The 27,967-nt window shown below is 48.2% G+C and overlaps 1 long non-coding RNA gene across 1 annotated transcript in view; it reads left to right on the forward strand.

Annotated features, from left to right (window-relative positions):
- Positions 1–242: 242 nt before the first annotated feature.
- The window catches only part of LOC129382190 (uncharacterized), a 38,100-nt gene continuing 10,375 nt past the window's right edge, over positions 243–27,967 (forward strand). The window contains exon 1 of the long non-coding RNA XR_008610273.1: positions 243–507. This is a non-coding gene — a long non-coding RNA (uncharacterized lncRNA). The remainder of the gene's footprint in view (positions 508–27,967) is intronic.

Genomic DNA, 27,967 nt, shown 5'->3' on the forward strand with positions numbered 1-27,967 from the left:
AAATCGTCAAATCGTGTGCGCACGAAATGAGCGCCAGCTTTAATGCGCAGGCTATATACACGCCTACTAGAAGCAGCCTATCCTCGTGAGGGTTTCGCTGAACGCTTAAAAAAGTCCATCATTGCGTTATGCCCATCGTTTCCGTTGACTGCCGTGAGCAACGGAAAAAAAGGAATGTGAAATGAATATAAACATTGTCTTTTTTTACCTTTCCCACTAAAACGGAAGAGTCTTGCGTATAAATGAACTTGTACTTAGCGACTTATTTTTCTTGAATTACGTAGCAACAACCTGCACGCCAGAGGCGCCAGAAGCGCGCATCACATGCCGCAACCGAAGCGAACGAGGCCGACCGCGCATGTCAAGCTCGCCTGTTCGAAAACGGCCCTTCTTTTCTTTTCCTCTTTTCTTTTTTTGTAGTAGCCTGGGTTTGTTGGGCTCCCGACGTATTCTTGCGTTCATTCTGCACTTCGACACGGCACCACTGCAGTATTGGACTACGGCAAGGTGAGTAATTTTGTTTGACAGTCTGCGATATTTCAAACAATTTAGGCTTGCGGCACGTACTATACCGACATTTGTGACGCAGTTAGTGAAAAACAGCTTGGCCGTCCTGGCGCAGTTAATTTGATTTAATGGCTCGTACTGGGAGATGTCTGCGACACTTTCTATAGGCCCCAACATTACTGTAACTTATTTCGGTAGCTCAGGTGCTCCACAGCTGCTGGGGACTGAGGGCCATTGGGTAATTAAGTGAACCATTCGGGAGGTGGTGGCCGAATACTGCACCGGGTAGGCCAATTCCTGTTCTGGTGAGGGAGTGTCTTGAAGTTTAGTGGGCCTTCTTAATTTGGTTGTACCTCGATTATGAATGAATGAATGTATGGTGTTTATTGGCGCAAGGGCCAGGTATGGCCAAAGAGCGCCAAGCCAGTGTTGAGTAGTTCGATTAGTATACACTCTAAGAAAAATCCCGGGGAGAACGGGAGTAACTGGGCCGTTAGTCCTAAAAAGGGCGCTTTCGTCACTCAAATGACTAACTGCATGAATGTGCGTGCCGCGTGCAAATTTCGGAGAGTAAGTGTTTAGTCCCTGGTCGGAAAGAGAGCAACGGGAGGACGAACGGCAACAGTTACTCCCCATGCGCTTCGCTGTTTTCGTCCGCGTCATGGAGTGATGCGGCGAAAACGGTATTGTCTAGCTATATACATAGTGCATAGGTCGAACTTCGTGCACTGTCTATTGAACTACATGCAAAGCAGCACCTTGCCTCTTCGTGAGAAAATTACGTGAAACTTAAAAGCTGGAATGTGAAGAGTCATGCCCTTTGTGCGCACACCATAAGTGAGCGACACACATTAAACGCGCAAGTCATTGATAGACGGCTAGATTTTCCTGGACAATAGTACCTAAGTGCCTTCTGTTCAAACGAGGTTACGAACTTAACTGAAGCGATCTGTAGCTCAAACGGGGCACGCTAAGCGACAGAAATTGTCCTTCTCTGTCGTCTTGGGTGCCCCGTTTGAGCTCGCTACACGCAGTGCCCCAATTTAGATGACCCCAAGAATACTCGGGCTCATTTCCTTTCGCAGTCGCTTATGGTTGCAATTACACTCAACATTAGACTCTCACTGCATAGCATGCACAAAATGCCGAGTCTCTTTTACATTGCCGCACTTGCGTTCCGATGCTTAACGCTGTCTGAATATCCGATCCTGTCAACCGACCGCCGTGGTGAACTAAGCTCGAGGCAATAGACGAAGAAATGTACCGTGGCGCAGAGATAAGGGCGCGTAACGAAAAACTGTGGTCCGGAGAGACGCCCACCAAACGCGCGCTCAGTGATGAAAAAAGGCACGCTCTGTCGAAAGAGATAACAGAAATATGCTATCAAAACGAAATCAAAAATCGAAGAGAAATAATCAAGCAGGCATTCGTCGAACATTGCCCAGATATATTCAGCCTTAATACACCGAACACCGACTACTTCAGAACAGAATTCCTATCGCTGATGCCGAGATTAGAGGACGACCTTGTGCACGCTCTAGAAGCCAGTATTACGGCTGATGTAAGAGTTGTCGGACGATCCCACCACTGTCAAACAGATGTAGGAGTCGTCGGACGATCTTGCCGCTGCCACCATTTGCAGGAGTTGAAGGTCGTAGAGAGGAAGTCGGTGAACAGGATTTATTTACATATTAACATCTTAGACAAGACATATGTCGACAGTCTAGCGTGCCTTCCATATGGAGCCCGCAAGACTAACATACAGCAAACAGCTTACGAGCACACAGCTCACTAGTACATTTCGAGCATGACAACGAGCATACAGCTGACTACGACGAGCACGACAACGAGCACCCTCTCGCAGCCGACAGCCGCTGCTTATAAGCACTTGTCCCCCCCTTGATTCCAAACAAACGGAAACGTTCGTCCAGTCATCGTTCGACGTCACCGAAGATGACCCGCCCGTTTGGAGGAGGCGGGCTCACATACTCGTGTTGCAGACACACACAGGTGTAAAGGTCCGGAGCCGACGTCAGAGGGGCTTCGTAGAACTCTGCTCCGTTAAGGGTGGCGCTGGTGGGTAGCACATTCCTGAGCTGACCCCGCGCCACGTGGCTGCCGGTTTATTTGCAGTTCTCTGAAGTGCGCCCCGTCCGGTTGGATAGGAACACGTGCAGCGGGCTGAAATAGCTGGCACGTTGTCACCCCGTACGGCCATTCCTAACAGCTCCTCCATGGCCCCCCGCAGGGGCGTCTGCTTTAGCAGGCGTTTGGTGTGTTGCGACACCACGTACCCGAGCACATGAGGGTTGGACCCTCCGGCGTGTAGCCGTGCGCGGCTTAGCCGTGTCCGGGGAAAGGGGGATCCTGGGGGTTGAGCCAATGCCGGGTGTTTGGACCTTTATGGCCCCTCGGTGGCGGCAACACACCCCTTTGGCCTCGGCTTCACGTAGACGGCACCCCCGGACTGACCCACCCGGGGGAAATCGGTAGTTGCCGCTTCCTGTCCTCCTCTCCATTCTGCGTCTTTTTCTCTTCCTTTCAATCTTTCCTGTCTTCTCGTCTCTTCTATTTACTTCCAAGTTTCCTGGCAGCGAGGGTTAACCGTGTGTGGGTGGCCAACCTTGGGTAATCCAGATTGGGTTATAGTGGCATCGTACAACTGGCGAGGGCTTGTCTTACTCGTAAGACTTGCTCCGTCCCGATGTTGGGCTCGGTGGTGGGCGGTTGGCGCTGCTGCCGAACTCAAGACCCCTATATGGCTTCTAGTAAACCACTTTCCCTTGATCGCCCTCTAAAAAGAGGGCGCACCGATGCAACCTTTCAATTCTTTCTGAAAAACAATGAAGAAAATTTCCCTAAGTACCATGTAATCCATAGTGAGAGCGACACGAGCGTACGTAAATTCTCCCCCTTCTTGCTGGCGAAATGCCTTCGCAACACGATAGGACCTGGCTACAAAGCCACAAAAATGTCCAATGGAGATCTGCTCCTTGAATTGAAAGATAAATCCCAATATGAGAAAATGAATGACTTGAAATGCATAGGCGATGTAGCGGTCACTGTGTCCGCACATCGAACCATGAACACGAGCCGTGGAGTAATCTCTGAAGACGACTTCATGAACCTTAGTAATGAAGAGCTGCTTGAAGGTTTTCAGGACCAAAATGTCATCAAGGTAGAACGAATTCTAATCCGCAGGAATAACGAACAACTTCGAACAAAGCACATTGTACTAACCTTTGGTACCAGTGTGTTGCCTCGTACAGTGGATGCAGGATATATCAATATCAAAGTACGTGTTAGGCCGTACATTCCAAATCCTCGACGGTGCTTTAAGTGCCAGAGGTATGGGCACGGTTCCCAGACATGCCGAGGACGGCAGACTTGCGCGAAATGCAGCTGGAATGATCATCCATCAGACACTTGCGACTCATCTCCACATTGCGTGAACTGTGATGGAAGCCATCCAGCCTACTCTAGAACGTGCCCTAAATGGAAGAAAGAAAAAGAAATCATTACATTAAAGGTCAAAGAAAATATAACATTTCAAGAAGCAAGGAAACGTCTGTCATACTTGAATCACACAAGCTTTTCCGAGGTGGCGCGACGGGGGGCAGCGTCACAAATCCCTCGGGTGTCTACCGCGGTCACTGACAGTGGCCCGGTAATCACTCCGCCTGCCCCCCTGGTGGCTGCAGCAAGTGCTGCTGCATCAACATCGAGGGTGGACCTGCCGACTCCAGTCCCGCAGGTCCCAAAGCTAATCCGAACTCCACGGCCTGGGACGCGAGTTTCAGCGCCTAGTTCACGATCCTCCAGCACCTCAGAGAAGGTTATGGAGGTCGATCAAAAATCCCCGGCGTCATCGACGCCGAAAGATCAGCGCTCTCAGGAGCGCGCTAGGAGAGAGAAAATTCCTGTAACTGCTCAAAGAAAGGGACCAGTAACCTAAACGGTTACCGCCCTTGTATACATATCCATCTATCTTTACCACGTGCTCTTGAACACAAACAAAAATCTTCCTCAATATGGCTACACAAATAATTCAGTGGAATGCCAGGGGCCTATTTCGCAATCTAGATGATATCAAAGATCTGCTAGAGGAATATCAGCCACGACTGTTCTGTGTTCAAGAAACACATTTAAAGTCTACACACAAGAACTTCTGAAGACAGTACATAATTTTCCGTAAAGATAGAAATAATGGCAATACTTCTTCAGGTGGGGTGGCAATCATAGCCCAAAAGTCGCTAGCATGCCAGCATGTATTACTCCAAAGTTCATTTGAAGCAGTGGCTGTTCGGGCTATATTGTTCAACCAACTTATAACTATTTGCTCTATATATTTACCGCCCGATGGACGGTTTGACATTGCAGAATTTGAAAAGCTGATTGACCAGCTTCCCGAACCCTATATAGTAATCGGAGACTTCAATGCTCACGGCACATTCTGGGCTGACTCAAGATGTGATGCGAGAGGACGGGCAATAGAGAACTTCCTTCTTTCTTCTGGAGCCTGTCTATTTAACAAGGCAGAGCCAACCTTTTACAGTCCCACAGACAACACGTATTTATGTATAGATTTAGCCATAGGGTCAGCATCACTTCTTCCATACCTGGAATGGAGAGTTATCAGTAATCCATATGGGAGCGATCATTTCCCTACACTCCTAGAAACAACAGTGGCACGATGGACCAGCTTACCCCCCAAAATGGAGACTTCATGCAGCAGACTGGTCAAAATTTAGAAACATAAGTCAACTGTGCTTAGAAGTGGGCCATCTAGGTGTAGAATAACTGGCTAGCTATATCACTGAACACATCCTCTCTTCTGCTCGAAACTGCATACCTCAATCCTGCACAGATAAAGTAAATCTAGAACCGTGGTGGAACAAAGAGTGTGAAACTGCAAAGAAACTCCAGAACAAAGCATGGAGTAGATTTTCACGCTACTCCCAACCATAGAAAATCTAATAGAATTTAAGCGGTCCAAGGTAAATGGCCGCCGTATTCGCCGAGTATCGAAAAGAGAAAGCTGGACACGCTACGTATCCTCCATAAACTCATACACGGATGTGTATATAACAGGGTACGTAAACTAAAAGGACAACGTCCAAATCCTTTTCCTCTCGTCAATGGCTCTGGTGAGTCAATAGAAGACCAAGCAAACACTCTTGGCGAGCACTTTGAGAGAGTATCAAGTTCGGAAAATTATTCCGAAATTTTCTTAAAGCATAAAAGAATAGCTGAAAATATTCCTCTACATCCAAAAGAGTCATCAGAAGGGTACAATAGACCATTAACGTTCCATGAACTGAAGCTTGCCCTAGGCTCTTGTGGTAGCTCGGCTCCAGGTTTTGACACAATAACATATGAAATAATCAAGAATCTGCCTTATGAGACCCTAAACTGCATCTTAGGTCTTTACAATAAGATTTTTGCAACTGGTCATATACCTTCATCTTGGAAAGAAGCAATAGTCCTACCAATACTCAAACACGGCAAAGACCCTTCCTTAGTTAATAGCTATAGACCAATTGCACTGACCAGCTGTCTACTTAAGGTATTTGAAAAAATTATTAACCGTCGCCTTGTGTTCTTTTTCGAATATAACGGTATATTCGACCCTCATTAATCTGGCTTCCGAAGAGCGAGGTCGACAACCGATAATCTTGTTCTGCTTGAGTCATATATACGTGATGCATTTGTACACAGCCAATACTGTCTATCTGTATTCTTTAATCTTGAAAAGGCATATGATACTGCCTGGCGATATGGTATTCTGCAAGACCTGTCGTCCTATGGAATTTGTGGTAGTATGCTGAACATTTTGCAAGATTACTTATCTGAAAGGAAGTTCCGCGTAAGAATTTGCAATGTATTATCGCGCACTTTTATTCAAGAAAACGGTGTACCACAGGGAGGTGTGATAAGTTGCACACTTTTTATAATCAAAATGAACTCTCTCCGCTCTTTTATACCACCAATGGTGTCTTATTCTGTCTATGTGGACGACATCCAAATCAACTTTAAATCTTGCAACCTGTCCATATGTGAACGCCAGATACAGTTAAGTGTTAACCGGCTCGCGAAATGGGCAGACGGGAACGGGTTTAGATTCAGTGCAGAGAAGACTACCAGTGTGCTGTTTTCCAGACGTAGATGGGTATGTCCTGACCCTTGTATTACGATATTGGGAAAAACCTGATAAATAGAAAAGAACAGAAATTTCTAGGTGTAATCTTCGATAGTTAGCTAACCTTCATGCAGCATATAAAACAGTTGAAACTGAAATGTCTTGAAACCATGAAGCTTTTGAAGGTTTTATCTCATCAGTCGTGGGGAACAGATAGGTATTGCCTCCTATCTCTTTTTAAAAGCCTTGTGTTGTCCCGCATAGACTATGAATGTATTGTATACCAGTCGGCTTCAAAGACAACACTTAAAGTACTCGATCCTATATATCACTTAGGTATCCGTCTAGCGCTTGGTGCCTTTTGGACGAGCCCCGTCCAAAGTCTCTGTGCAGAATCGGATCAGTGGCCGCTGGATTATCAACGTACATGTCTGGGAGTCACCTATGCACTAAGAATCATGTCACTAAAACAACATCCATGCAAAGCACTCATAAGTGATCAGTCCACAAATCAGTTGTCCTTAAACAGGCCTTCACACGCCCCGCCGTTCCCGTTGACAGTAAAATCTGTTGCGGAAAAACTCGGAGTAGTTTTCACAGATCTACAGGAAAGCGACAATGCTGAACCCATCCCACCTTGGGAGCAATGTACAGTTACCTGTGACTTGTCCTTTACAGCACTGAACAAAAAGAGTTGTGCAAGTGCCCTCACCCAGCAACATTTCTTGGCCCTTGAAGACAAGTATAGATCGATGGCATTTTTCACTGATGCTTCGAAGTCGGCAACTTCGGTATCATGTGCAGCGCATGGCCCAAACTTTTCCAATACTAAAACCTTACATAACCATAGCAGCATTTTTACAGCCGAAGCGTACGGTATCGTGATCACTGTTGAATACATAGTGCAGCACAAGATACAAAAGTCCATAATATACACAGATTCATTAAGCGTTGTCACAGCCCTGTCCTGTGGCAAAGCAAGCCGAAACCCTGTAATAAACATGCTCCTTAAACACATTCATGTAGCATATAAACAAAGCCTTGCTCTTGTTGTATGCTGGTTGCCAGGACACTCTGGGATCACAGGCAATGAAATGGCAGACCAAAATGCTGGACAAGCGGCTCATCGGGATATTATTGATGTAAACTGGGTACCTGGTGTAGATATGAAACCTGCGGTACGAATGGTGCTTCATAACCATTGGCAAGATGAGTGGGACAAGCAAGTGGAAAATAAGCTGCACCTGCTTTAACCGCGATTAACCAAACATTTCCCACTGAAGCTTGATAGACACACTGAAGTCACCCTAGCACGACTCAGAATAGGACACACTTATGGCACACACAAACACCTATTGACTGCAACTGACCCACCGACGTGCACACGCTGCGGTGAGAACTTAACCGTTCTACATGTCCTCATTCAATGTCCCGAACTTCACCGAGAGCGAGTAGCTCATTTTAAGGAACTCTACACACACCATACACCACCCCATCCCTCGATGTTCTTATCAGAGGAGGCTCTTGTTAACTTTGAAAGAGTGCTTAATTATCTTGCTCAAGCTAACTTTCTAGATATCATCTCATTCCATGCTAACCATCAGATTGTGCCTCACAGATGAAGTACAATCTGATGCACAAAAGTATGTCTGAGCTCTCTTGCACTTCTTGCGTGAGCAAGAATTGTACAGCAAGGGACTCGGTCAATCCGCAACAATTTACCATGTGTGCCTATAACCAATGCATCTAAGACTTTATATTTCTCTTCATAATTTTAGAATTCATTCATTAGTATTTATCCCCGCAGGGGCGTCGGCGTCAGCAGGCGTTTGGTGTGTTGCGACACCACGGACCCGAGCACATGAGGGTCGGACCCTCCCGCGTGTAGCCGTGCGCGGCTTAGCCGTGTCTGGGGAAAAGGGGATCCTGGGGGTTGAGCCGAAGCTGGGTGTTTGGACCTTTAAGGCCCCCCGGCGGAGGCAACACACCTCTTCGGCCTCAGCTTCACATAGACGGCACCTCCAGACTGACCCACCTGGAGGAAATCGGCAGTCGCCTTTTCCTGTCTCTCTCTCCCTACAATCTTCGTCTTTCCCCTACTTTCCACCTTTCCTGTCTCCTTCTCTCTTCTATTTACTTCCTTTCTCCTTGGCGGCAAGGGTTAACCTTGTGTAGCTAGCCAGCCTTGGTTATGCTGTATTTGGTTATAGCAGCGATGTACGGCTGGCGTTGGCAGGGTTTCTATCGCAGGAGCTCCTGTCACGTCCCCCTGTTGGGCTCCATGGTGGGTGGTCGGCATCGCGGCCGAAAACCCAACTGTACTTATGGAAAATGCTTTTCCTAAACTCCCTGATCGCACTCAGAAACGAGGGCGCACCGAAGATCTCTTTCAGTTTTTCGGACGCCAAGTCCAAAATTTTCCTCGTTTTCATGTCATCCACGCAGAAAAACCAGCTAAACAAGTACGAACAATCTCCCCGTTCCTTGTATCAAAGTCTCTTACCGAAGTTTTTGGCCCAGGATATAAGGTGTCGAGGATGGCAAGCGGTGACCTCCTCTTGGAGCTCCGCGACCAGAAGCAATTTGAGAAGCTGCCACAGCTAGCATCATTTGGGGAGACCCAAGTAGTAGTAACCCCGCACCGCACGATGAATACCTCCCGCGGCGTTGTCTCGGACGATGATTTGCTGGAGCTCACTGAGGCCGAGCTCTTGGAAGGTTTCAGTGAACAAAATGTTATAAATGTCAAAAGAATTAAGATGAGGCGAGATGGTAAAGAACTTGCGACCAAACACCTAATACTGACTTTCAATTCAAGTGTCCTGCCCGAGTCAATCGAGGCCGGGTACACCAAGCTCCGTGTAAGACCGTACGTGCCAAATCCCCTCCGATGTTTCAAGTGCCAGCGTTTTGGCCACAGTTCGCAGAGCTGCGGAGGCCGCCAAACTTGTGCAAAATGCAGCGCGCATGAACACTCCTCTGAAGCCTGTGAGAATTCTTTCCACTGTGTAAATTGTGATGGCGAGCATGCCGCATACTCGCGCTCATGCCCGTCTTGGAAGAAAGAAAAAGAAATAGTAACAATCAAAGTAAAAGAGAATATCTCATTCAAGGAGGCACGCAGGCGGGTTACATACCCTCCTAAGGCCAGCTTTGCCGAAGTGGCGCGTCAGGAGGCAGCGTCACAACGGCCTCCGGCGGCTGTCCGACCCACAAGCCGTGAGTCGGCAGTCACGCCATCTGCCCCCGCGGCGGTGGCAGCTAGCGCTGCTCCGTCAACCCAGCAGACGGGGCCACCGACCCCGAAGGTGGGCGCAGCCGAGGCTGCCCCAACCTCCCCGGCCCCTTCCAGCGCTGGCAACAGCCGGCGCAGCCAAATCCCTCAGGGAGCCCCATCGACCTCCGGGCTGGTGGGCGCAGGGGTCTTGCCCTCCAAGGCGAGACTTTCCCGGGAACCTTCTCGCTCGCAAGAGCACGTGTCCGGCGCCTCACAAGAGGCAATGGACACAACACCTATCCTCAAGGCGCACCAAGCGCCTAAGGAGCGGCGAGGTTCCCTCGAACGCTTCAAAAAGAGTAAAACCCCGGTTACAGGGCCTCGAAAGAGCTCTGGAACCTAAGCTCTGAAATCTCTGTAATTCATACTTCTGTTTTCGTATACACAGCACTTATTTACTACCAATATGGATACACCAATAATTCAATGGAACGTCAGAGGACTTCTCAGGAACCTTGATGACGTGCAAGAGCTTATCCAAAAACACAATCCAAAAGTGCTGTGTGTACAGGAAACACACTTAAAACCACAACACACAAACTTTCTCCGACCGTATGTCACGTTTCGCAAAGATCGCGATAATGCTGTCGTATCATCAGGCGGTGTTGCCATTTTGGTTCATAAAAGTATCTCCTGTCAGCGTTTACAGCTACAAACGCCCCTTGAAGCAGTGGCGGTTCGAGCTGTTCTTTTAAACAAACTCGTCACCATTTGCTCGCTTTATGTACCCCCACACTTCAAATTAAACAAACATGAATTTCAGTCATTTATAGACGAATTGCCAGAACCTTATCTTGTCCTTGGCGATTTCAATGCGCACAGTTCCCTGTGGGGCGACTCTCGTACAGACGCACGAGGTCGTCTTGTTGAACAGTTCCTTTTTTCTTCAGGTGCGTGCTTGCTGAATAAGAAGGAACCCACGTATTACTCCCTAGCAAACAGAACCTTTTCCTCTATTGACCTTAGCATAGTTTCCTCGTCCATTCTGCCTGAACTCGAATGGGAAGTTATGAACAATCCTTACGGAAGCGACCACTTCCCCATACTATTAAGAACACTTAAAGAAAACGAATATCCGCCACAGGCTCCCAGGTGGAAGATTGACACAGCAGACTGGGAGAGGTTCCGAAACTTAACTAGTATATCATGGGATGACATGTCTTCTTTAGAAATCGATGCTGCTGTGGAGTACTTCACAGCCATCGTAATAGATGCCGCATCTAAATGCATACGTGAATTAAGCGGCTCGGCATGCAAACGGCATGTCCCGTGGTGGAACAATGAATGCAGAATCGCACGTAGGAATCAGAACAAAGCGTGGGGGTTGCTACGCGCTTCCCCCACTGCAGAAAATCTTATCAACCTTAAAAAAGTAAAATCCCAAGGTAGGAGAACCCGCCGACAGGCCAGAAGAGAAAGCTGGCAAAAGTATCTATCGAGTATTAACTTGTTTAGGGATGAGGCCAAAGCCTGGAACAGAGTAAATAGGATTAGAGGGCGGCAAACACATTCACTCCCCCTGGTAAACACACAGGGCGAAACACTGCAAGACCAGGCAGACTCACTCTGGGAATACTATGAGAGCGTGTCAAGTCCAACAAGTTATACACAGTCCTTTCTCAAATACAAAGAAACAGAAGAACGTAAGCCATTAACAAGAAAAGCTCGAGAGAATGAGCCTTACAACCGTCCTTTTTGTATTGCTGAATTGAGAGCTGCCTTGAGCGTATGCAACAGCTCCGCACCAGGATCTGATAGAATCATGTATGAAATGCTCAAAAACGTACACAATGACACGCAGGTTACACTACTCACACTTTTCAACACCATTTGGGATGCAGGGTACCTTCCAACCGCATGGAAGGAAGCCATTGTGGTCCCTGTTTTCAAACAAGGCAAGGACCCTTCCTCAGTGGCAGGTTACCGCCCGATAGCCCTCACAAGTTGCATTTGTACGGTGTTTGAAAAAATGATTAACCGGCGACTCATCCATTTCCTTGAACTGAGCAAAATCCTTGATCCCTATCAGTGCGGCTTCCGAGAAGGGCGCTCCACAACTGACCATCTTGTACGTGTAGAAGCCAATATCCGGGACGCATTTGTACACAAACAATTCTTCTTATCCATATTCCTCGATATGGAGAAGGCGTACGATACGACGTGGCGTTACGGAATCTTAAGAGATTTGTCAGAAATGGGCATCCATGGTAATATGCTAAACCTAATAGAAAGCTATCTGTCCAGTCGTACCTTCCGGGTAAAAGTAGGAAATGTACTTTCGCGTCCTTTTACGCAAGAAACGGGTGTACCGCAAGGAGGCGTGCTCAGCTGCACACTCTTCATCGTGAAGATGAACACGCTTCGCGCTTCATTACCACCGGCAATCTTTTATTCTGTCTACGTGGACGACATACAAATAGCTTTCAAATCCTGTAACCTCGCAGTGTGCGAGAGACAGGTACAGCACGGCCTGAACAAAGTCTCAATGTGGGCTGACAAGAATGGATTTAAGATCAATCCTAACAAAAGCTCTTGTGTTCTTTTTACAAGAAAGAGAGGCCTGGTTCCTGATCCTTCCTTAGAACTGTGTGGACAACGAATACCTATCAGCAAACAGCAGAAATTCCTAGGTATCACACTTGACTACAGACTCACTTTCATTCCACACATTAAATATCTGAAAGAAAAATGTCTGAAAACAATGAACTTAATGAAACTTCTATCCCAGACTACATGGGGTAGTGATAGGAAGTGTTTAATGAACCTATACAAGAGCCTAATTCGGTCTCGATTGGATTATGGTGCTGTAGTATATAACTCTGCCGCCCCGAGCGCACTAAAGATCCTAGATCCTGTCCACCATCTAGGAATCCGACTGGCCACTGGCGCTTTCAGAACGAGTCCCATACAAAGTCTATATGTAGAATCAAATGAATGTTCTCTCCACCTACAGAGATCATACATTAGCTTTACATATTTCCTTAAAGTACGCTCTAATCCTGAACATCCATGTTTTGATACCGTTACTGATATGACGTGCGCTACACTTTTCAGCAATCCTCCCTCCATAAGACAGCCTTTCTCGCTGCGGGTGAAGGAGCTTAGCGATGAAATGCATGTCCCACTCCTTGAGCATCGCTTAATGCACCTAACCAGGCTCTTACCTCCTTGGGAGTGGCAGGTGATACAATGTGACATATCCTTTATAAAAGTTACAAAGCACGCTTCTGAGGCCGAAATCCGAACGCATTTCCTAGAACTCCAGCACAAGCACTCCTGCGCAGAGTTCTACACAGACGCTTCAAAGTCAAATGCCGGGGTATCCTATGCAGCCGTCGGCCCATCTTTTTCGGAATCCGATGTACTGCATCCGGAAACAAGTATTTTTACGGCCGAGGCCTACGCATTACTCTCTGCTGTAAAGCACATAAGAAAATCCAAACTTCCAAAAGCAGCGATCTATACAGACTCTCTCAGCGTCGTGAAGGCCTTAATGTCACTCAGCAAACATAAAAATCCCATATTTAATGAACTATATTCGGTCTTGTGCAAAGCGTACTCATCTAACAAGAATATCATAATATGCTGGGTCCCTGGCCATAAGGGAATCGAAGGTAACGTTCTGGCGGACGAGATGGCCACGTCAATCACATTGCAAGCTGTTAACCCTACCACTGCGGTGCCTGTCACGGATCTGAGGCCTTTCTTGCGAAGGAGGCTGCGAGATCACTGGCAACACATGTGGGATGCGGAAACGGATAATAAGCTCCACCTGATAAAACCACAGTTAGGATTCTGGCCCTCTACTACAAAATCGCGCCGAACAGATGTCCTATTCTGTCGTCTCAGAATAGGACACACGTTTGGCACCCATAATTTTCTGCTCACCGGAAGCGAGCCTCCAATCTGTGGTAGATGCGGGGAGAGGCTGACCGTACTCCACGTCCTCCTGGAGTGTCGGGAAGCTGAATCTGAGAGAAAGAGATATTTTTCCTTAGCATACCGCCGACACATTCCTCTTCATCCTCTAATGTTTCTCGGTCCAGAACCGCTTTTTAATACAAACAGTGTCCTAGGTTTCCTCAGAGAGGTCGTCTTACATGTTATTAGTCCCATGAATTCGTAGCGCCTCCTCTCTCGAGAGGATGCCACTGCGATAATTGTTTTGCGTAGCACATGCCTCCAGGGCCTTGTGCTTCAAGGGCTCTAAGGAGGCAGTAGTGCTCTGGCATTTCTTATAATCGTGATATATTTTACCTATCGCACCATTCTTTTTATATGCATCTAAACTCTCATAGTACAAGTCATACATCATCGCCATAATTTTATCATACAGATTTTACGCACTTTAGAGCGTATATTTTAAGGCCTCTGTACAGCCACCTCACACCAATTCCATAGTAATCATAAGTACACTGCAGACTCATTAGCACAGACATGGCGCTCTTTGGCCATACCTGGCCCTTGCGCCACAAAACGCCATACATCATCATCATCATCACTAGTATTTATAGATTTGTCTTACGTGTAGGCCTATACAACTTACATTTTAGTCATAGCACCAAACCCACAATTTTACTAAACAAAAACACATGTCCTGGCGCCCTTTGGCCTTAGATACTCTTGCGCCATTAAACATCAATCATCATCATCATCATCCTCAATGTCCCGGAAAATCTCGCCTGGCCAGTGCTGGCAACCGCTGGGCAGGAAGAGAATGGCTGGCGAGCAAGACGATGGCTTTGCTCTCTGCAACCCCTGCGTACTGTTGCAAATTGGTCGCAAGCCCCAAGGGTAGCGTTGGCCTGGCGGCCGGGGGCACAGCTGGAAGCATCCGAAGGTCCTGGCAAAGGATGAGTCGACTGCTAACAGAACAACTTGTTTATTCTAGCATCGCAAAAGAGCGGCCGGTCAGGTCGACCGAAGTAGAGAAACGGGAGACCACGTTACTCGACTGAATAAATCGAAGCTTCTCTCTTGTTGTCCGGGGGCAGCTGCTTTTATACTCTCGGAGTCGAGGGCAAGAAGGAACGGCTCGGAAGAGGCGAACGTGACGGCGGCGCACGGACACCTTGTGACAAGGGACAAGTATCCGCCGGGCCGGCGCCGGTCAGACCTCCTCGCTTCGCAGTTGGGGAGCTCCTCTCCCTGGCTGCCGCGCTTTGACGAGCGTGGGCACCAACACACACACACACACACGCACACACGCACACGCGCACACGCGCACACACGCACACACGCACACACGCACACACGCACACACACGCGCACACAAGCGCACACACGCGGCATTGAAACATGCCTGGACGCGCTTAGCAGGAGGTGTTGGGGCAGCGCTGAACTGGCCAAAATGTCCGCCGCTGTGAACGAAGCCCCGGCGTCCGTTGCATCCGCGCCGGCTATACCGCACGTCGGAGGCGAAACGTAACAGTACTTGGAATGCCTTCAACCATCTCACAACAACTGGCAAGAAGAGTCGATCCGGCAACACAATACCACTCAGCGTGCAAACGCCCGGAATCAGCTGTTAACCCACCAGGCTTCCTATCAAAATTTCAGTGCTAGTCACTCAACTGGGAACCCCAAATTTTGCCCCGAAATTTCGTGCCGCCAAAGCGAGCGTTCACGTTCTTCTTGAGTTCGACCAAACCCGACTGTCGCGCTGCACAAGAGTAAAGGTTTACGCAGAATTAAACCGAAGGCTCTCAAACACCAATACCCAAACATAACTTAAGCAGCCTAACTTCACGAACAATACCCTGTACCTCGCTAACGACCTCGATGCCATGAGATGCGACGCACACGCGCGGTAACTGTGCCAATTTGTTCGCAGCTGGCCTAGCTGTCTCTACAGTCCTCTGTTGGCACAGCACCTCGTCGCTCTCACTCTGGCCTTTAACGGCCTCTGCTGCCTTAGTGGCAGCAGAGACCGTTAGCTGCTAGCACTTCGAGTTTACCTATGAACGTGTTGCTACTCTCACAGGTAGTACTCATTCTCTCGGCTTTCGACTGAAATCTACTATCTGCTTCTTCCCACTTTCGCTGCTTCCAGCCTACAGATTTTTCAAGCCGCTATTCTCCTCGTGCGTTTAACTGCTGCAAATCCTGTATCTGTTTCTTCACTGCTGCCATTTCCTTTTCAACCTCCTGCCGTTTTTGCTCACGCTCTTGGCGTTTTCGCTCGCGCTTTTGGCGTTCTTGCCTAATTGATTCCTGTTCCTGTCTTTTGCTTAGAATTCGTTTACCTAGTTGTTCGAATAATTTCAAATCATTGCCACTTTGCAGAATGGCCTTACGAATTTCTGATTCCGTCAAGTCCTTCTCTACGTCTACCTCGAGCTCTTCACACAACCACAACAGGTCAGCTCCCGTCAAACACATTAGGACCATGGTCGCTACTTTAAGCTTTGGCTCTGCTGTCGCACAATACTTGCTGCGATACCCACGTAAATCAAAATACAAGTAAAAGATCCCCAGCGAATCAAATCAAAAACACAGAAATTGAAGCCAGGTAAATCTTACAGCCAAAACCAAACGCTCACCCACTGAAGCAGCACCATATCACCAGTCTCTTCGGGGGCGTGGGTTCGAATCCCACCGCTGCCACCAGTTTTATGAGTTGTCGGACGATCCCACCGCTGTCAAACAGATGTAGGAGTCGTCGGACGACCTCGCCGCTGCCACCATTTGAAGGAGTTGAAGGTCGTATAGAGGAACTCGGTGAACAGGATTCATTTACAGGATTTACATTTAAGACAAGACATACATCGACAGTCTAGCGTGACTCCCATATGGAGCCCGCAAGACTAACATACAGCAAACAGCTTACGAGCACACAGCTCACTAGTACATTTCGAGCATGACAACGAGCACACAGCTCACTACGACGAGCACGACAACGAGCACCCTCTCGCAGCCGACAACCGCTGCTTATAAGCACTTGTCCCCCCCTTGATTCTAAGCGAGCGGAAACGTTCGTCCAGTCATCGTTCGACGTCACCGTTTGACGTCACCGAAGATGACCCGCCCTTTTGGAGGAGGCGGGCTCACATACTCGTGTTGCACACACGCACAGGTGTAAAGGTCCGGAGCCGACGTCAGAGGGGCTTCGAAGAACTCTGCTCCGTTAAGGGCGGCGCTGGCGGGTCCTGAGCTGACCCCGCGCCACGTGGCTGCCAGTTTATTCGCAGTTCTCTGAAGTGCGCCCCGTCCGGTTGGATAGGGACACGTGCAGCGGGCTGAAATAGCTGGCACGTTGTCACCCCGTACGGCCATTCCTAAGACTGAGGAAATTGAATCAGCGATTCTGGAGCTTAGTTCAAGTAAGTCTCCTGGGCCAGACGGTCGCGGCGCATCTCTATATAAAGCCTTTAGAACAGAAATGGCAGTCGCACTTGAAAGGCTGATTAACGAATTCTATGAAGTACTACGGCCAGCGTAGTACTAATTCCTAAAACGAATGATCCGATTAAGTTAGTCTGTTGAATCATACCGTCCCATCAGTCTAACAAACGTGGACTATAATATATTCGTGAAGATTTTAGCTCGACGCCTTCAAAGTGTTATTAAATCACTTGTAGGGCTACATCAGACATGCGGCATAAAACGCGATAATCAAGTGCTCGCTTGCGGAGGGTAGCGGGGAGTGGGCACCTTCGCCGCTCCCGCAGCTCTTCGCGCCTGGCCGCGACGCTGCAGCCAAGGCACCCCGTTCCCTCCTTTCCCTTTCTTGGAACCGGGGAGACTCCCTCTCCGCCGCTCGGGGAGAAGCGATATTCCACCGATGCATCTTTGTCTTTCGGCTGAGGAGCTTGCGACTGGCCGCATCTCAATTCAGCCGCTGAGACTGCCGCACGCCGTTCCCCTGGTGCGCTCGGCCTTTGTGAGCGACTGACCGCCCCAGGGCCCGAGCGCGGATCCACTCTGGGTGAGCTGAACTCATATCAGCTTCTTTTCTGGTTCCCACATTGTGCGGTTTATTTCGTCCCAGACGTGCGGAACGCTCCGCCGCTGTGGTTTTGTTTTGTATTTGTATGTGTGGTTTGCTGTTGTTGTCCAATTGGTATACTTGTACTCTAAGGTGAATAAACACCTTAGGTCGAGACTCACCCTGCCCCCCCCCCCCTGGTCTGAACCCGCCGTGGTCGCAACTCACTGCGAACCGCGGGTTAGGGGTCACAGCTCTGACTGTTAGGGCTGCTGCGAAAGTGCTAGCGAGTGACTGCCGCTCCGCCGGCGCTGTACGACCCAGAGAAGGGTCAGGTGCGCACGCGCGAACTTGAGTAATACCCCTATAACCTCGAGCCCTTTTGTTTGCGGCGGCTGAAGAGCCCAAACATCCGGGGTTACACTTTTCATAAAACTGAAGTTCGAGTTTTAGCATATGCTGATGATGTAGTAGTGTTTTGTACGGACCATTACAGTGTTAAAGCAGTTGTACAAGAGGCAGTAAAATTTTGTACTGCAAGTGGAAGTGCTATTAACTGGAACAAGTGTCTTGGTTTTTGGCATGCGAATTGGCAATACAAGCCTGAGACTTTTTGTAACATGCAATGGTCGGTAACTCCAGGCACATACCTAGGTGTCCTCCTCGAACATTATCAAGATAACAAAGAATATTGGGACAATGAAGTAGTGCGAGTGAAAACCCAGACCGGCAAATGGGGAGGGCATAAATTTTCAACGTTTGCAAGAGCCACCGTGTGTAATTTGTTTTTAGTCGCTAAAATCTTTTGTGCGATGAAAGCGTTATGTCTGACGGGGATGTCTGCGCCAAAGCTGCATAGAGTATTTGCGATGTTTATTTGGGCCTCAACATGGGAACGTACAAGTCGTAGTAATATGTTCTATAGAGTGTTGAATGGTGGGCTGGGGTTGTCACATTTGTTCCTCAAACAGATTGTAAGCAGATTTTTTTTTTTTGCGTAATCAAACGGATGCCTTTCTGAGAACAATGATTCAAGCTCGACTGCGCCCTGATTATGTAGTGTCGTCCATGTATACGGTGCCAATGCCCTTAAGTGCTTTTTTACGTGAAGTGGTCGCGTCTTTCCAAATACTAAAAGCAAGATTTTCTAGTGAATATCTGGCCGCTGTTACTAGTAAGAATTTGTATAAAGATCTTGTTGATGTATTCTTGCCTGTACCGTTGTATCGTACAGTATTTATTTTAGGTTCAGAACAAGATGTTCTTAAGAGAGTTAAACGAATGCCGGTAAGAGCTTCTGTTAAATCTTTCTTTTTTCAACTACATACAGGCACTCTCCCAGTGAAACCGTGGCTGCAAAGCAAAGGCATTTTTGTACCTTGGTCTGTGAATTGCTTTATATGCAAAATACCGGATACGATTGAGCATATCTTTTTGGACTGCCATGACGCAGGGTTTTTGTGGGATATTCGAAAACGTAGCTTTAAAAAGGAATTGCCGTTAAGTGCTTTCGGGATACGCTTCCTGCCATACGCGGAACCAGAGGGAGTGCCTGTCGATCTGTTAATGCTTCTGTACATGCATAGCGTGTGGCGAACGCGTATGGATATTAGACATTAGCGCATTGTTCAGGCCCCAGCACATGAATACTTCATTGAAAGTGTGCTATATATACGCGAATTTTTCTGTGCACAGAGTGATCCTCCTGATTGGCTAAGTGCTTTGGACAAAGTGACTAGCCTACATCGGTCTTATCACACCACACTGGTCCGGCATTGACTAGTTGTTTTTTATGGCCATGTAATATTCACATTCTACTTTGTTTTGCCAAGCCGGTAATAAATTAAAAAAACGCCGTGGTGTAGTGGTTAGAGTACCTGACTTGTGAGCGAGAGGACTTGAGTTCGAATTCTGCTTCCGGGGCGCGTTTTTTTTTTCAGCTCAGTAATTTTTTTACTATGGTATAAATGCCTAATTTCATTAATTCCACCTTTGCGGAACATCGGAACGAATTACCGTTACTGCCTTTAGGAGCATCAGAAAAGGGCAACTGTTAGTCCTCGAAGGAGTAAGCGCATGGGGAGTAACAGTGCATCCCATGTCAGTTAGTCCCCAAAAGGACTAACCTCCCTACTACTTTTAGTCCTTTTTTTAGTGTAGCCGCACTCGCTCTCGGCATCTTTTGCCTGTGACAGGCGTCACTCCAAGCGTGCAGATGTTGCGCACTGGAGGAGGTGAATTTCAAGCTCAGCATCGTTAAAAAAAAACAGTCTTATAGCGGGATGTAAACTTCCGCCTATGGAAACCGAGCATTCGACAAAGCTCAGTCAGATGATCCCAGAGGCAGCGACGCTACCTTATCGCCGACAAGTACAACCCCGAGGTTCCTGCATGTCTAAAAATTTCTTTGATTTATCATCTCAATATAACGTAATATAGAACGATTTCAACACGGTTCTGGCCTCGTAGTTCCAAAATCGCACGTGCGCGAACGGCCGTGAAATCGGCTAGGTAAACCCTGCAGGCGTACCGACGACCACACCTACGCAGGCGGTCGTGATTTACCTCCGACACCCGTTAAAGAATAATAATATCGTGCACGATGCGCTCACTTCGAGTAAGTCAAAGTCAATTTCGTATATATCAAATGCTTGAAAACTTGCTTGAAATTTTCCGCGCGATAGGGGCTTTGCTGATCGCAGCAGGTGACACGGCATAGTATTTCTCAATGGTTCTAACATCGTGGTTTCAGAGTCACCTGTATGCATGCGGCCATGAACGCGGCTAGATAAACGATACAATTCCTGCGAACTTCAACAATACTTAAATGTAGTGTAGAAAAAGAGAGAAAACGAGAAAAATAAAAACTTTCAGCGCTTACCGGAAATTTACTAGATGGCGGCACACCAAGCAACTCACGGTCTCGGCTGCCTGTCGCACGCATCGGAGAAGTCATTCCCAACGAGGTGGAACTGATGCTGATACCTATGGAGCAGAGACTTGGAAAGTGACAAAGAAGCATGAGATCAAGTTAAGGACCGTGCAAAGAGGGATGGAACGAAGATTGCTAGGCATAACGTTAAGAGACAGAAAGAGAGCGGTTAAGATCAGGGAGCAAACGGGTATAGATAATATTCTAATTGACATCAAGTGAAAAAAATGGAACTGGGCAGGTCATGTAATGCGCAGGTTAGATAACCGTTGGACCATTAGGGTTACAGAATGGGTCCCAAAAGAAGGGAAACGCACTCGAGGACGACGGAAGACTAGCTGCATGGAGCGATGAAATTAGGATATTCGCAGGCGCTAGTTGGAATCGGTTGGCGCAGGACAGGGGTAATTGGAGATCGCAAAGAGTGGCCTTTGTCCTGCAGTGCACATAGAACAGGTTGATGATGGTGATGATGATTTCGGTAGGTAGGTTTTTGGGTACGTTCGCCGCGCCTGGCGTTGTGACGCAGTTAACGAAAAGCAGCTCGGTCGTATGACGCAGTTAGTTTCGCGTGTACTGAAGAATCTTACTGGGACGAGTTCACGAGGCTTTGTCTGACCCTGAACATCACTGTAATTAATTTTGATACCTTTTGGGATACTTTCGGGGCGCGCTCGCCGCGCCTGACGTTGTGACGCAGTTAACGAAAAGCACCTCGGTCGTGTGACGCAGTTAGTTTCGCGTGTACTGAAGAATCTTACTGGGACGAGTTCACGAGGCTTTGTCTGACCCTGAACATCACTGTAATTAATTTTGATACCTTTTGGGATACTTTCGAGGCGCGCTCGCCGCGCCTGACGTTGTGAGGCAGTTAACGAAAAGCAGCTCGGTCCTGTGACGCAGTTAGTTTCGCGTGTACTGAAGAATCTTACTGGGACCAGTTCACGAGGCTTTGTCTGACCCTGAACATCACTGTAGTTAATTTTGATACCTTTTGGGATACTTTCGGGGCGCGCTCGCCGCGCCTGACGTTGTGACGCAGTTAACGAAAAGCACCTCGGTCGTGTGACGCAGTTAGTTTCGCGTGTACTGAAGAATCTTACTGGGACGAGTTCACGAGGCTTTGTCTGACCCTGAACATCACTGTAATTAATTTTGATACCTTTTGGGATACTTTCGAGGCGCGCTCGCCGCGCCTGACGTTGTGAGGCAGTTAACGAAAAGCAGCTCGGTCCTGTGACGCAGTTAGTTTCGCGTGTACTGAAGAATCTTACTGGGACCAGTTCACGAGGCTTTGTCTGACCCTGAACATCACTGTAGTTAATTTTGATACCTTTTGGGATACTTTCGGGGCGCGCTCGCCGCGCCTGACGTTGTGACGCAGTTAACGAAAAGCACCTCGGTCGTGTGACGCAGTTAGTTTCGCGTGTACTGAAGAATCTTACTGGGACGAGTTCACGAGGCTTTGTCTGACCCTGAACATCACTGTAATTAATTTTGATACCTTTTGGGATACTTTCGGGGCGCGCTCGCCGCGCCTGACGTTGTGACGCAGTTAACGAAAAGCACCTCGGTCGTGTGACGCAGTTAGTTTCGCGTGTACTGAAGAATCTTACTGGGACGAGTTCACGAGGCTTTGTCTGACCCTGAACATCACTGTAATTAATTTTGATACCTTTTGGGATACTTTCGAGGCGCGCTCGCCGCGCCTGACGTTGTGAGGCAGTTAACGAAAAGCAGCTCGGTCCTGTGACGCAGTTAGTTTCGCGTGTACTGAAGAATCTTACTGGGACCAGTTCACGAGGCTTTGTCTGACCCTGAACATAACTGTAATTAATTTTGATACCTTTTGGGATACTTTCGAGGCGCGCTCGCCGCGCCTGACGTTGTGAGGCAGTTAACGAAAAGCAGCTCGGTCCTGTGACGCAGTTAGTTTCGCGTGTACTGAAGAATCTTACTGGGACGAGTTCACGAGGCTTTGTCTGACCCTGAACATCACTGTAATTAATTTTGATACCTTTTGGGATACTTTCGAGGCGCGCTCGCCGCGCCTGACGTTGTGAGGCAGTTAACGAAAAGCAGCTCGGTCCTGTGACGCAGTTAGTTTCGCGTGTACTGAAGAATCTTACTGGGACCAGTTCACGAGGCTTTGTCTGACCCTGAACATCACTGTAATTAATTTTGATACCTTTTGGGATACTTTCGAGGCGCGCTCGCCGCGCCTGACGTTGTGAGGCAGTTAACGAAAAGCAGCTCGGTCCTGTGACGCAGTTAGTTTCGCGTGTACTGAAGAATCTTACTGGGACCAGTTCACGAGGCTTTGTCTGACCCTGAACATCACTGTAGTTAATTTTGATACCTTTTGGGATACTTTCGGGGCGCGCTCGCCGCGCCTGACGTTGTGACGCAGTTAACGAAACGCAGCTCGGTCGTGTGACGCAGTTAGTTTCGCGTGTACTGAAGAATCTTACTGGGACCAGTTCACGAGGCTTTGTCTGACCCTGAACATAACTGTAATTAATTTTGATACCTTTTGGGATACTTTCGAGGCGCGCTCGCCGCGCCTGACATTGTGAGGCAGTTAACGAAAAGCAGCTCGGTCCTGTGACGCAGTTAGTTTCGCGTGTACTGAAGAATCTTACTGGGACGAGTTCACGAGGCTTTGTCTGACCCTGAACATAACTGTAATTAATTTTGATACCTTTTGGGATACTTTCGAGGCGCGCTCGCCGCGCCTGACGTTGTGACGCAGTTAACGAAACGCAGCTCGGTCGTGTGACGCAGTTAGTTTCGCGTGTACTGAAGAATCTTACTGGGACCAGTTCACGAGGCTTTGTCTGACCCTGAACATAACTGTAATTAATTTTGATACCTTTTGGGATACTTTCGAGGCGCGCTCGCCGCGCCTGACATTGTGAGGCAGTTAACGAAAAGCAGCTCGGTCCTGTGACGCAGTTAGTTTCGCGTGTACTGAAGAATCTTACTGGGACCAGTTCACGAGGCTTTGTCTGACCCTGAACATAACTGTAATTAATTTTGATACCTTTTGGGATACTTTCGAGGCGCGCTCGCCGCGCCTGACATTGTGACGCAGTTAACGAAAAGCACCTCGGTCGTGTGACGCAGTTAGTTTCGCGTGTACTGAAGAATCTTACTGGGACGAGTTCACGAGGCTTTGTCTGACCCTGAACATAACTGTAATTAATTTTGATACCTTTTGGGATACTTTCGGGGCGCGCTCGCCGCGCCTGACATTGTGAGGCAGTTAACGAAAAGCACCTCGGTCGTGTGACGCAGTTAGTTTCGCGTGTACTGAAGAATCTTACTGGGACGAGTTCACGAGGCTTTGTCTGACCCTGAACATCACTGTAATTAATTTTGATACCTTTTGGGATACTTTCGAGGCGCGCTCGCCGCGCCTGACGTTGTGAGGCAGTTAACGAAAAGCAGCTCGGTCCTGTGACGCAGTTAGTTTCGCGTGTACTGAAGAATCTTACTGGGACCAGTTCACGAGGCTTTGTCTGACCCTGAACATCACTGTAGTTAATTTTGATACCTTTTGGGATACTTTCGGGGCGCGCTCGCCGCGCCTGACGTTGTGACGCAGTTAACGAAACGCAGCTCGGTCGTGTGACGCAGTTAGTTTCGCGTGTACTGAAGAATCTTACTGGGACCAGTTCACGAGGCTTTGTCTGACCCTGAACATAACTGTAATTAATTTTGATACCTTTTGGGATACTTTCGAGGCGCGCTCGCCGCGCCTGACATTGTGAGGCAGTTAACGAAAAGCAGCTCGGTCCTGTGACGCAGTTAGTTTCGCGTGTACTGAAGAATCTTACTGGGACGAGTTCACGAGGCTTTGTCTGACCCTGAACATAACTGTAATTAATTTTGATACCTTTTGGGATACTTTCGGGGCGCGCTCGCCGCGCCTGACGTTGTGACGCAGTTAACGAAACGCAGCTCGGTCGTGTGACGCAGTTAGTTTCGCGTGTACTGAAGAATCTTACTGGGACCAGTTCACGAGGCTTTGTCTGACCCTGAACATAACTGTAATTAATTTTGATACCTTTTGGGATACTTTCGAGGCGCGCTCGCCGCGCCTGACATTGTGAGGCAGTTAACGAAAAGCAGCTCGGTCCTGTGACGCAGTTAGTTTCGCGTGTACTGAAGAATCTTACTGGGACCAGTTCACGAGGCTTTGTCTGACCCTGAACATAACTGTAATTAATTTTGATACCTTTTGGGATACTTTCGAGGCGCGCTCGCCGCGCCTGACATTGTGACGCAGTTAACGAAAAGCACCTCGGTCGTGTGACGCAGTTAGTTTCGCGTGTACTGAAGAATCTTACTGGGACGAGTTCACGAGGCTTTGTCTGACCCTGAACATAACTGTAATTAATTTTGATACCTTTTGGGATACTTTCGGGGCGCGCTCGCCGCGCCTGACATTGTGAGGCAGTTAACGAAAAGCAGCTCGGTCCTGTGACGCAGTTAGTTTCGCGTGTACTGAAGAATCTTACTGGGACCAGTTCACGAGGCTTTGTCTGACCCTGAACATAACTGTAATTAATTTTGATACCTTTTGGGATACTTTCGAGGCGCGCTCGCCGCGCCTGACATTGTGAGGCAGTTAACGAAAAGCAGCTCGGTCCTGTGACGCAGTTAGTTTCGCGTGTACTGAAGAATCTTACTGGGACCAGTTCACGAGGCTTTGTCTGACCCTGAACATAACTGTAATTAATTTTGATACCTTTTGGGATACTTTCGAGGCGCGCTCGCCGCGCCTGACATTGTGAGGCAGTTAACGAAAAGCAGCTCGGTCCTGTGACGCAGTTAGTTTCGCGTGTACTGAAGAATCTTACTGGGACCAGTTCACGAGGCTTTGTCTGACCCTGAACATAACTGTAATTAATTTTGATACCTTTTGGGATACTTTCGAGGCGCGCTCGCCGCGCCTGACATTGTGAGGCAGTTAACGAAAAGCATCTCGGTCCTGTGACGCAGTTAGTTTCGCGTGTACTGAAGAATCTTACTGGGACCAGTTCACGAGGCTTTGTCTGACCCTGAACATAACTGTAATTAATTTTGATACCTTTTGGGATACTTTCGAGGCGCGCTCGCCGCGCCTGACATTGTGAGGCAGTTAACGAAAAGCACCTCGGTCGTGTGACGCAGTTAGTTTCGCGTGTACTGAAGAATCTTACTGGGACGAGTTCACGAGGCTTTGTCTGACCCTGAACATAACTGTAATTAATTTTGATACCTTTTGGGATACTTTCGGGGCGCGCTCGCCGCGCCTGACATTGTGAGGCAGTTAACGAAAAGCAGCTCGGTCCTGTGACGCAGTTAGTTTCGCGTGTACTGAAGAATCTTACTGGGACCAGTTCACGAGGCTTTGTCTGACCCTGAACATAACTGTAATTAATTTTGATACCTTTTGGGATACTTTCGAGGCGCGCTCGCCGCGCCTGACATTGTGAGGCAGTTAACGAAAAGCAGCTCGGTCCTGTGACGCAGTTAGTTTCGCGTGTACTGAAGAATCTTACTGGGACCAGTTCACGAGGCTTTGTCTGACCCTGAACATAACTGTAATTAATTTTGATACCTTTTGGGATACTTTCGAGGCGCGCTCGCCGCGCCTGACATTGTGAGGCAGTTAACGAAAAGCAGCTCGGTCCTGTGACGCAGTTAGTTTCGCGTGTACTGAAGAATCTTACTGGGACCAGTTCACGAGGCTTTGTCTGACCCTGAACATAACTGTAATTAATTTTGATACCTTTTGGGATACTTTCGGGGCGCGCTCGCCGCGCCTGACATTGTGAGGCAGTTAACGAAAAGCAGCTCGGTCCTGTGACGCAGTTAGTTTCGCGTGTACTGAAGAATCTTACTGGGACCAGTTCACGAGGCTTTGTCTGACCCTGAACATAACTGTAATTAATTTTGATACCTTTTGGGATACTTTCGAGGCGCGCTCGCCGCGCCTGACATTGTGAGGCAGTTAACGAAAAGCACCTCGGTCGTGTGACGCAGTTAGTTTCGCGTGTACTGAAGAATCTTACTGGGACGAGTTCACGAGGCTTTGTCTGACCCTGAACATAACTGTAATTAATTTTGATACCTTTTGGGATACTTTCGGGGCGCGCTCGCCGCGCCTGACATTGTGAGGCAGTTAACGAAAAGCACCTCGGTCGTGTGACGCAGTTAGTTTCGCGTGTACTGAAGAATCTTACTGGGACCAGTTCACGAGGCTTTGTCTGACCCTGAACATAACTGTAATTAATTTTGATACCTTTTGGGATACTTTCGAGGCGCGCTCGCCGCGCCTGACATTGTGAGGCAGTTAACGAAAAGCACCTCGGTCGTGTGACGCAGTTAGTTTCGCGTGTACTGAAGAATCTTACTGGGACCAGTTCACGAGGCTTTGTCTGACCCTGAACATAACTGTAATTAATTTTGATACCTTTTGGGATACTTTCGGGGCGCGCTCGCCGCGCCTGACATTGTGAGGCAGTTAACGAAAAGCAGCTCGGTCCTGTGACGCAGTTAGTTTCGCGTGTACTGAAGAATCTTACTGGGACCAGTTCACGAGGCTTTGTCTGACCCTGAACATAACTGTAATTAATTTTGATACCTTTTGGGATACTTTCGAGGCGCGCTCGCCGCGCCTGACATTGTGAGGCAGTTAACGAAAAGCAGCTCGGTCCTGTGACGCAGTTAGTTTCGCGTGTACTGAAGAATCTTACTGGGACCAGTTCACGAGGCTTTGTCTGACCCTGAACATAACTGTAATTAATTTTGATACCTTTTGGGATACTTTCGAGGCGCGCTCGCCGCGCCTGACATTGTGAGGCAGTTAACGAAAAGCAGCTCGGTCCTGTGACGCAGTTAGTTTCGCGTGTACTGAAGAATCTTACTGGGACCAGTTCACGAGGCTTTGTCTGACCCTGAACATAACTGTAATTAATTTTGATACCTTTTGGGATACTTTCGAGGCGCGCTCGCCGCGCCTGACATTGTGAGGCAGTTAACGAAAAGCACCTCGGTCGTGTGACGCAGTTAGTTTCGCGTGTACTGAAGAATCTTAGTGGGACGAGTTCACGAGGCTTTGTCTGACCCTGAACATAACTGTAATTAATTTTGATACCTTTTGGGATACTTTCGGGGCGCGCTCGCCGCGCCTGA

This window comes from Dermacentor andersoni, chromosome 6, assembly GCF_023375885.2.
Source record: "Dermacentor andersoni chromosome 6, qqDerAnde1_hic_scaffold, whole genome shotgun sequence".
Taxonomy (NCBI): Eukaryota; Metazoa; Arthropoda; class Arachnida; order Ixodida; family Ixodidae; genus Dermacentor; species Dermacentor andersoni.